This window comes from Phyllostomus hastatus, unplaced genomic scaffold (assembly GCF_019186645.2).
Source record: "Phyllostomus hastatus isolate PE091 unplaced genomic scaffold, TTU_PhHast_1.1 phas_contig_210, whole genome shotgun sequence".
NCBI lineage: Eukaryota > Metazoa > Chordata > Mammalia > Chiroptera > Phyllostomidae > Phyllostomus > Phyllostomus hastatus.
This window is the reverse complement of record NW_025333737.1, coordinates 28,331,543-28,340,767: the sequence shown is the minus strand read 5'-3', so window position 1 is coordinate 28,340,767 and position 9,225 is coordinate 28,331,543. Positions and strand designations below refer to the sequence as shown.

At 58.0% G+C, this 9,225-nt stretch overlaps 1 non-coding gene across 1 annotated transcript; it reads left to right on the top strand.

The window, feature by feature from the left end:
- The first annotated feature begins 851 nt into the window (after positions 1-851).
- Positions 852-925, top strand: TRNAN-GUU. Its single transcript has one exon. It is a non-coding gene; the product is annotated as a tRNA-Asn (tRNA).
- Positions 926-9,225: the final 8,300 nt, after the last annotated feature.

The following is a 9,225-nucleotide window of genomic DNA, read 5'->3' as shown; positions in this document are numbered from 1 at the left end:
TGGCTGAAAGGCCGACCTTTCCGGGATATTTTGGCTTCCTATTGGCTAGGTACCCCTGTCAATCACTAGCACGGAATGTTTGATTGAGAGGCCAAAACGAAGGCTGGAAAGCCGAAAGTGAAAAGTCACCGTGAGTGCGGAAGGACCTGTCGTCGCGATGCATGCTGGGATCTCGGAGGACCTAGTCTCTGGACCTGGAAGATCAGGGGCCGGACCTGCGTGCACTTGGTCTATGGAAGCCCGAGATACCGCACTGCCGCCCCAGCGGAAGGGTTGCGCTGTTGCGGTGTTGCCTATCAACACGTTGAATAGGGTCGCGCTTATTACCCATGCTAGCTTGTTTCATTTCTTCCAGAAATCCTTACAGCTGTTGTGTACCGGGCACTGTGCTAGGCTCTGGGCATTAGCCGGCCTAGAACGGCGCCTGGTATTTAGTCGGCGCCCGTTAAGTGCATATTTAATAACACGAAGGGGAGGGGCGGGAGGAGGGTATTCTGTGGCTGCAGGGGTTCAGCTGCAAAGGGGAAGTTTGGAGGCCCAAAATTGTTCGGCTTTGGGGGACTCTCAGCAGGTCCGTTTCACGGTATCCCCAAGTCTGAGCTCACTCTGAAAAATGGACGTTCCGAGATTTCCCTTATCTAAGACCCAGAGAAAGCCGGCGCCGACCCCTCCAGAGCCAATGGAGGAGAGGTGTGCATGTCCTGCCACTTTCCCTCCCTGGATCTGGATCCTTCCCTTTCTCCCCGGCTCCGATTTCTTTTGCCCTATTGCAGAGTTTCTGTTCCGGCTTCCGCTTCGTCGCATGCTCATTATCATTGACTTCGCTCACCGCCACCAAGCCAGTTATCGCAGTCTCTGTGGCGCAATCGGTTAGCGCGTTCGGCTGTTAACCGAAAGGTTGGTGGTTCGAGCCCACCCAGGGACGCTACCTTTTTCCTCTTACACATAATTCTTCCAACTGCTGGAAAGCCCAATTTAGTGTTCGAATGGCAGAGAAACCCCTTTTCTGTAGCAAATCGGAGGGTCGTTGTGATAGAAAATTTGTTATTTAGTCAATGATGGGATGATGGGATAATGTTTTTCGCACCTTCTCCACCGCTCCGCCTCCAATCTGGATCGCAGGAGAAACAGCCAGAGGTTTCTGCCTCGCTGTGCAGTACGTTTCAGGTTGCGTTTTTTCGTAGGATTAAGAATGAATTTGCGGTGGAGGTGGACAGTTTTTCATTGTCGGCCTCAATCGATGTTACAACGCGAGAGACAAAGGCAGAAACAAACTGAGGGATGAAGAGAAAGGTGAGAAAGGGAGATCATAGCTGCGACGTACAGAGACAGGAAGAGGGAATATGACCGAAGAAATGGGCGAGGTGAGTTGAAGGAAGCCCGGGAGGAAATGGAGAGAGGGAAAAGAGAAGCAGTTAACAGCAGGCATTAGCAAAAGGAAAAGAACAACAACAAAACAACTTTTTCTAGAAATACACACACAAGTGAGGAGGATTGGGAAATAGAAGCAGAAACTGACAATGGACATTGTTTTGCTGAAGTAAGGGACAGAGGTAAAGACAGTCATTACAATCGTTAGAGGAGCCGCCGCCCTCTGCTACCATTGTCCTCCTCTTCAAGGGGATCTGATCCTGGCAGTAGCTGTTGCTATGTGCTGGAAATAATTACCTAGATTTTTCCGGTTCCTCCCCTCTAGGAGTTTCTAGTCTGTGACAGACACAATGACTCTTCTGATGAATAGCTGTCAAGTAGAGGATCACCTGAGAGACAAGGCATTGGCACCTAAGGTCTGCCAGAGGCAGAGTTGCTGGGACGGTGTGGGTTGGAGCCTCCACTTTTATGAAAGAGCTAAGCAAAAGACTCTCTCAAACAACACTGTTTGCTATCTGGTCGCTTCTCTAGACTGGACTCAAAAGAGGCCTCTTCCAAAAGCCCCACCCAGTGTTCACCCATCCCTACCTGGCTCTCTCAGGCTCGTGGGGGCAATTGGAGGGTACACAGTGCCACAGAAGCTAGCGGGATAGGCTGTATAACCCTCCAGATTTGTCCCCATTGGTCTGTGAGTGCCCTGCGGGGAAAAGCCGAGCTCATCAGCTTTATGTCCCCTGTGCCTGGCGCAGTACTTGCATTGACACATGACAGGTGCTTCTTTGTCCCGACACTGGACAAATTCAGCTGTAGAAAGGGTTGAGTCAGAAGGTTCTCCTGCTAAACCAGAAAGGCCAGGGATATGGGGACCAGTTGCCCAGGACAGACATAATTAAAATAAAGTTTTAGTGAATAGTGGAGTATTCAGCATGTTTTCTTCTGTCTTGGGGTTTGCTCGTGACTGGCGCTTAACAACGGAGGAACAAGTAAATGGACCCCAGGGGAGCACCGCGGTCCCCTCCGGCAGCACTCCAGGCTCAAAGAGCTGCGGTGGGGACTCCGAGGGAGATAGTAGCAGACACCCCCCCCCCCACCGCCCAAGGCAGCCCCTGGATGCCCATGTGAGTCGTGGGAGGGACTGAGATATTCGGAAGCCCCTGGGTTTCTTTTGCTCGGGATCTCCTAGCCCAGAAGGAGAGGCAGACCTGGAGTCCCCGATGCACTCCCCTCCTGGAAGGGCGACTTGGCCAGAGAGAGGAGGATGCATGGATCTTCCCCGGCAGGGTCCAAGATGCAGGCGACACGCATGCCCTAGGGACTGTGAACATGTCCTCGCCAAGAGCCCCCTTTCCAAGAGAGGAAGCGAACTCCAAGTCTCCGCTTGCAAACACAGGGGAGCAGGTGCCCAGATCCCTCCCGGCCCTTCTCCTGCAGGTTCGCAGACTACCTCTTTCTGGGAGGAAATATCTCTCCCCCTTCCTTCCCACCCCCATTCGGCTGGTGTGGGCTGAAGGCTGAAGGTAGGGTCTCTTGGCGGCCAGTGTCCGCGGATCTCCTGGTCGCCAGCCAAAAGCATGCGGCCCGCGGGCCCCAGCTTCGGGTCTGCCTGCGCTATGAGCGAGGAGGGCAGGAGGAGGAGGCAGGCACTTCGAAGCTCTCCGAATATTCGTCTCCTAATTTCCTGACTCGAGCCAACCACCGTCAGTGCGCTTAATGGCGCGTCTGGCCGGATGGCCGGCTCTTTGGAGGGGCAGACACAGTGACCATCCGCAATAAATCTTGACTAACGAATAAGCAAATCGACCGTCTTAATGAGGAAGGCCCACGGTTGTCGCCAGAACGTAGTATCGATTAGCTTTCCCCGGCGCCACTCTCAGCCGCTGCTCTCGGCGTGTCCAAGCTTCGTTCCTCATTTTCTCCCCGTGGCGGGATCCACTGGGGGCGGGAGCGCGAACCCTGGGCTGGAGCCGGGAGCAACGGTAGGAGTCGGAGGGCACCAGTCGCCTCCGCGCTCCCTGGACTCCTCCCGCCGCGAAGGAGGCGCACCAACCGCGCGGGGCGCGAACGGCGCCGGGGCGAAAAATGCGCGAACAGCGCGACGCGGGGAAAAAAGCGCGGGCCCACTTTCCAGCCCCGGTGCCTGGTTTTCTAGTTTATTCCGGCCTCTCCCATTCGGCCAGGTTACTGTGTCCCGGGCCTGGGGCCTGAGTCCTGGTCATCAGGTCGTTTCCCGGGCCAGGGTGCGTTCCATTTTTCTGCACGCCGGGGGCGCCAGCCTCGAGCACAGCGCCCCCCGCCACCCGCGCCGCCGCTCCCTCAGTCCCCAGGCGGTTTGCTCCCTCGAGGCGCCCCAGCTGGGTCCAGGGGTGCTGCTCTTTAGAGCCGGTGATTGGGCCGCCGAGAGGGACAAGGAGGGTAGGGAGAACATGCTCTTACAATTGCAGTAATTAATTTTAAGGGATTGTTACTTAGAGTGAATGAAAATAACCTGGACGCATGGCTGAGGAGGCGTCGCGTCCCCCGCCCGAGCCCAGCGCCCTTTAGCCGAGTCTGGAGGGCTGCAGAGCGAGCCACATCGCGTGCCGCCCAGTCTTTATTTCACCATTTTCCAGGCGCCCCAGCTAGGGCCGGGTGGGGGGCGCACACGTATTTTGGGGGAGGGAGAGGTGAGTTGCAGAGTGTAACAGAGAAGAGGGTTCATCCTCCGGGTTCAGGGATGGTTTGGGGGAAGGTGAAGTCACCTCCTAGTTTTGGGGGCCCAGTGCCGGGTGGGGGGGCAGCCGCGTTAGCCAGTCCCCCCTCCTCCTCCGCCCCTCTCCGCAAACACCCTGAAGGAATGAGGTCACGTGGATGAGTAGTGGGCGGGACCTACTCTTGTCTGGAGGAAAAAAAGCCATTTTGTCCCCCCCCAGCCCCGGTCCCTCCCCTCCCCCCTCCGTCCCCTCCCCTCCCCTCTCTCCCTCCCACCCCAATCCGCTTTCACAAACTCCTTTCTTACCGTAGGTTTCTCCCCTCCCGGTGCCAGAGCGAGCGACGCGGCTGGGGTCCCCCTCCCCTCCCTTCCCTCCCTCCCTCCCATCCCCCCTCCCCGAGACCCACCGGACCCCGAACCCAGGTAAGCGGACGCAGATTGCCCTTTCCTTTCCTCCTACTACCCCGTAACCGTCTGGGGATTGGGATGAGGGGCCGGTGCAGCCTCTTTACACATCCCTGTGGGAGGAGGAGGCTCCGAGCCGGGCCTGCTGCTCGCGTCTGCGCCCCACCCCCGCCGGCCCCGATCTACCTCGCCGGGTCCGCCTTCCTTTCTCCCTTTTTTCTCTCCCCTTTTCCCTTCTTTCCCTTCCAAGATGGCCGAAGTGGATTCCCCTTTTAACGACTTGGCGTCTCCCTCGACCACCACCTCTTTGTGCCTCAGCCCCCTCCTCGACCTGCTCCCGAGGTAGCGAGGGGGAGGGCCCGAGGCAGCCACAAAGGCTTTGGGGCTCCATGCTGGGTGAATCTCTGCCTCCCTAGTCCTCAGAGCAGCCCTGGCTTTACCCCACTCCTCCCCTCGGTCTGGGGAGGGGTCGTTCTCTGCGTTTTTTGTGGATGCCCCAGCGTCGTGGACATGCAAGGACTTGAGACCGGGAGGAAAGGGACAGGCTTTTTTTATTGCTGCGTGGTCGGGGGAGGGCGCTCTTTCCTACCCGGGTCGGGTCCTCCCCGGCACCTCCCCCAGCTGGTCCCTTTCCCCCTCCCCCCCACCCGACTGGGCGCCCCGCCTCCTCCCCAACCACCTAAGCAGAGCCTCTTTCTCCGGAACACCCTCCTAGGGCCCCGCCGAAAGTTTGGCTCTAGGGAAGATAGGAGCGGCCACCCGGTAACTGGGGTCCCTGATCCTCTGACCCAGGCTCCGGGGGCAGCCGGGGCGGAAGGGATAGAATGGAGATGCTGGGGAGATTTATGGCGGTATTTCCCACGTCTGGCGGAGGTAGGAGGGGTCGGGCCGACTGGCCCCCTCTCCCACTGGGGAGCCAAGCTGTTCTCTCCCTCCCCAGGCCCTCCTGCTGCTAGCTGTGGGCGGGTGGGAGCCCTCGGCAAGTAGACACTCCTGCCCTCCGGTCTCCGCGTTGGGCCCAGGCATGCCTCTGCCTCACCCCCTCCTCCAGGGCCCCCATCTGCCCAGAACTGCTCCGCATGGCTGGAGGAGGCCTGGGCTGGTGAATTTGCCTGTAAATGTTGTGGAAGTGTTACCCCGCGCTTGCCCCTGGTCTTTGTCTCTCAGCGTTCACCCCCCACCCCGTGCTGCCTCAGTCTCTCCAGGGCCGGAGCTGGGAGTAGGTGGCATTCCTTGGTTGTCTTCCACTCCGTTCTGATGCCTCCTGCTCTGGGCCTCTCGCAGTTTGTATCTGTTCCCGAAACTCTAATTTCTCTTCTTCCTCCCTCTTGCACTCTGTTCCAAGGAGTTAGGACTTGGAAAAGAAGCATAAAGCGAGCTCTGTTGCAGTGTTTTGGTGGCGAGGTTTTCCCCCCCGGGGTTCCTTCTTTTGGAGTCGGGGGTTGCGGTCTTAGAGCTGTCTTTGAGGCAGGAGACGGAGCTGGGACTCAGGATGCAGACACTGTGTAGCTGGGTGGTGTTCAAGTTGAAGTTGGGGTGGGGGTGGGCAGGAAGGGGGTTCCCTGCTGCTCTGGCTGGCCTTGGTGGGTGGAGAGAGCCTGAACTGGAAGAGGTCACATCTTTGTTCAGCTCAGATGCCCACCCTGCTCCTCCGGCCTCATCCCTGGAGTGGAGGTTGGCAGGCGCACCGTCTTGGTTGCCAGAAGACTTATGTTATAATTTACACTGGGTGGGCCAGGGGTGCACGGAAGGTTAGCGTGTGTTTGCGGCTCTGGTTTTAGCCAGGGTGTTGGACTCTGTGCTTCCAGATGGGGTGGGTGAGGGCGGCCCTGAACCTGGTTAATGTGGACCTGGCTCCGGTATGGCTGTATATGTGATGCGGTGTGTGCGGCCCAGTGGGCCTGTGAGCGTCTGGCCAAGTATCTGTGTGTGTGTGTGTGTGTGTGTGTGTGTGTGTGTGTGTGTGTGTGGGGTCTCTCTGGCCTTGTGTGCTGGGAGTGGGGGAGAGATGGAGGGGGTGTGTCTGCCTGTGTGTGTGTGTGTGTATCTGGCGATCGTAATTCTCTGTGTATATTTTGGGTTTTTGTTTCTGTTTGATCTCAGGAAGCTGGGGGGTGGGACAGGGCGGGAGGGTAGAGTGAGCCCGGCCTGAGAGGTTGACCTGCTCCCAGGTGGACACCCGTGGCACCACCTAGGCACACGGGGCTTGCACAGTTGCACCCGCACAGCTGGGAGAGGCTGGACTCCTGGGACCTAGGGTCCGAGTCTCGACAGGATGCTCTGGCTCTCGCTGTGCTTCCGTGCGGCCTCGGCTTCCCTGTTTGTACCAGGGAGTGGGGTGAGGCCTCCGCTCCCTCTCTGCACTTCCTGGTGAGAACGAGTGCCGAAGGTCGAGACCTTGACCCCTCCCAGGAGGCGCACTGAGTGGTCTTCTAAGGAACCTGAAGCCCGCCTACTTTCTGCCCACCTGCATGTAATCAGGCCGAGCTTATTGGATTTTAAGTGGGCGGGGAGCCTGGCCTCGGTGCTGGGTGCGAAGAGCCCTGGCTGCGGAGTCAGGCGGCTTCGAGTCCTGGGGCTGCCGTGCGGTGCTGTGTGACCTGAGACAAGTCACTTCTCTGTATGTTTCTTCATCTGTAAAATGCAATGTTTAGACAAGATGCTTCTCAGATCCCTTCTACCTCTGCAATTCTAGACGTCTGGATGTGACCTTGAGTGACTTTTCCCAAGACCTGGAGGTTTTCTATTGAGGGAGCTCCCCACTGCTGCAGCTGGGCATGTGGCGGAGCACAGGGACCTCTGGGTCATCAGAGGCTGGCTGTTTCTGCAGGGAAACTTAAAAAAAAAAAAAAAAAAAAAACTGACCGCAAGAGAGGTCTGAGTCTTGGAGGTGCTTCCAGAAAGAGCTTGGTTAAAATGAAGAGATGGGGGGGTCTTTACTGGTGGGGGACTCTGAGGATGAGGACAGACGGATGCTGGGCTTGCATGGCAGGGAGTTGGAACTGGGTGCTGGGTGCTGATCAACCTTTCTTCCTGCCACTGGCCGAGACCAGGGGCCCCAAGGGCCAGAAGCAAGGTCCCGCCCAACTATGGTGCCCTTGTAGAGGTGGTGGTTTGGGGACAGAAGACCCCGCTGACGGACTTGGCCCCCAGCTGGGGGAGGGCACTGGGGGCGGGAGGCGGTGCTCGGGCTCACTGTGCGAACGAGGCCGGCAGCGACCTGTTGGCGCCTCCGCAACTCCAGAGGACTTCCCAGCTGCCCCTGGTTTCTCTTTCCTGCTCCTCGGGTTTGTCTCTCTTCCTGTCTCCCTCAGGCTGTTGCCCTCTCTCAGCCTCTTCCCTAAAGCCATGCTGGCGGTCCAGCCACCCATCCGCTTCCCTCTGCTTCTCTCAGACACCAGCCCGCTGCAGCTCCGGAGGACTTGGGTGCCAGCTGGAGGGCCCTAAGGCTTCCTAGTGGGGGGTGCTGAGGTGGGGGCAACCAAACTCATGTTTATGTTTCTTGGCACCTGCTGGCAGGGCTCTGCAGGTAACCATGGCAATCAGGTGAGGAACCAATCAGGGCTTCTCCCCAGCCCCAGAGGTAACAGTCTGAGGCTCTGGGGATGGGGTTGGGTTGGGGGAGCAGGGAGTGTCCCATTTCTTAAAAGGGAGAGGGAGGAACATTTTATTCCTTCAATTCCTTCATTGCCTTCATCCACGCGTCTAGAACGGAGCTCGAGGGATAGTCTGGGTCTGCATGCTCACCAACGCTTGAGCAAGCGAGGTGGCGAGGGTCACGGCCCACGTGCCTGGGAGCTCACTGAGGCCGCCGTCTGCCAGACGGGAACTAGATGGCAGCTGTTAAGGGCAAGTGCTTGTTTGAAAACACAAGGGTGTGAGTGAGGTGGCTGTGGCCGTGTGAAGTGCTAGGTGTTTGTGTGTGTGAGTATGTGAGAGGCAAAGAGATAGAGAAGGGGGTATAACATTTGTCAGTAGCAACCTGGACCCCCGGCATCGTCAGACCCCAGAGTGTCCTGCTGCCGGCTGTGCGTGCATACAGGTTCATCCGGACACAGACTCGCACACGGGACAAGCAGTCACACGAAGCCCAGGCGGCACGTACGCATCCGACGGATATTACACACACTCAGTGAGACGGCCACTTGGAGTTCGTTCTTTCCTCTGGATGTAATAATATTTGGGCATCTTGCCAGGGACAAAGTTACCATGGAAACGATCAAACAGTGTAGTCGCCAGCAAGCCGGCTACATAATTGCGAAGGGGGGACCTATGCCCGGAAGGCAGAAGGAAGCCACCCTCCACGGGGCGGGGACCGCTCCCCCCTGGCCAGGTCCGCAGGTCTCAGCCACGGCGTCTCCACAGACCCTCTGGGCTTGCTCCTCTCTCTCCGCCCCGCCCGCAAGTTGGTGTTTCTCCTGTGTGCGTGGCCTTTGTCTCTCCGCCTCTGGCCAGCCTCTGTTGGCTGTTTGGGTCCTGGCCAAACTCATCCTGGGGTCTCTATAGAAACTGCTGATCCCGGCTGTGAATTTCTGGTCCTAGAAAGCCCAGTGTGGTGGCTTTAGAAACGTTACTGGAAAGGAGGGAAGGGTGTCGGCTGTGAAGGAGCCGTTGGGGCTTGGCCACCCTCCCGAGCCCCACCCCTCGGGCTCTTACTCTGGGAAAGAGGAAGAAGGGAGGGGCCGGCCCCTCTCGGTGCAGCTTTGATTTTTATACTGAGAAGTAAGAACACCAGTCATTCCAGAGCTGGGCTTTGCCTG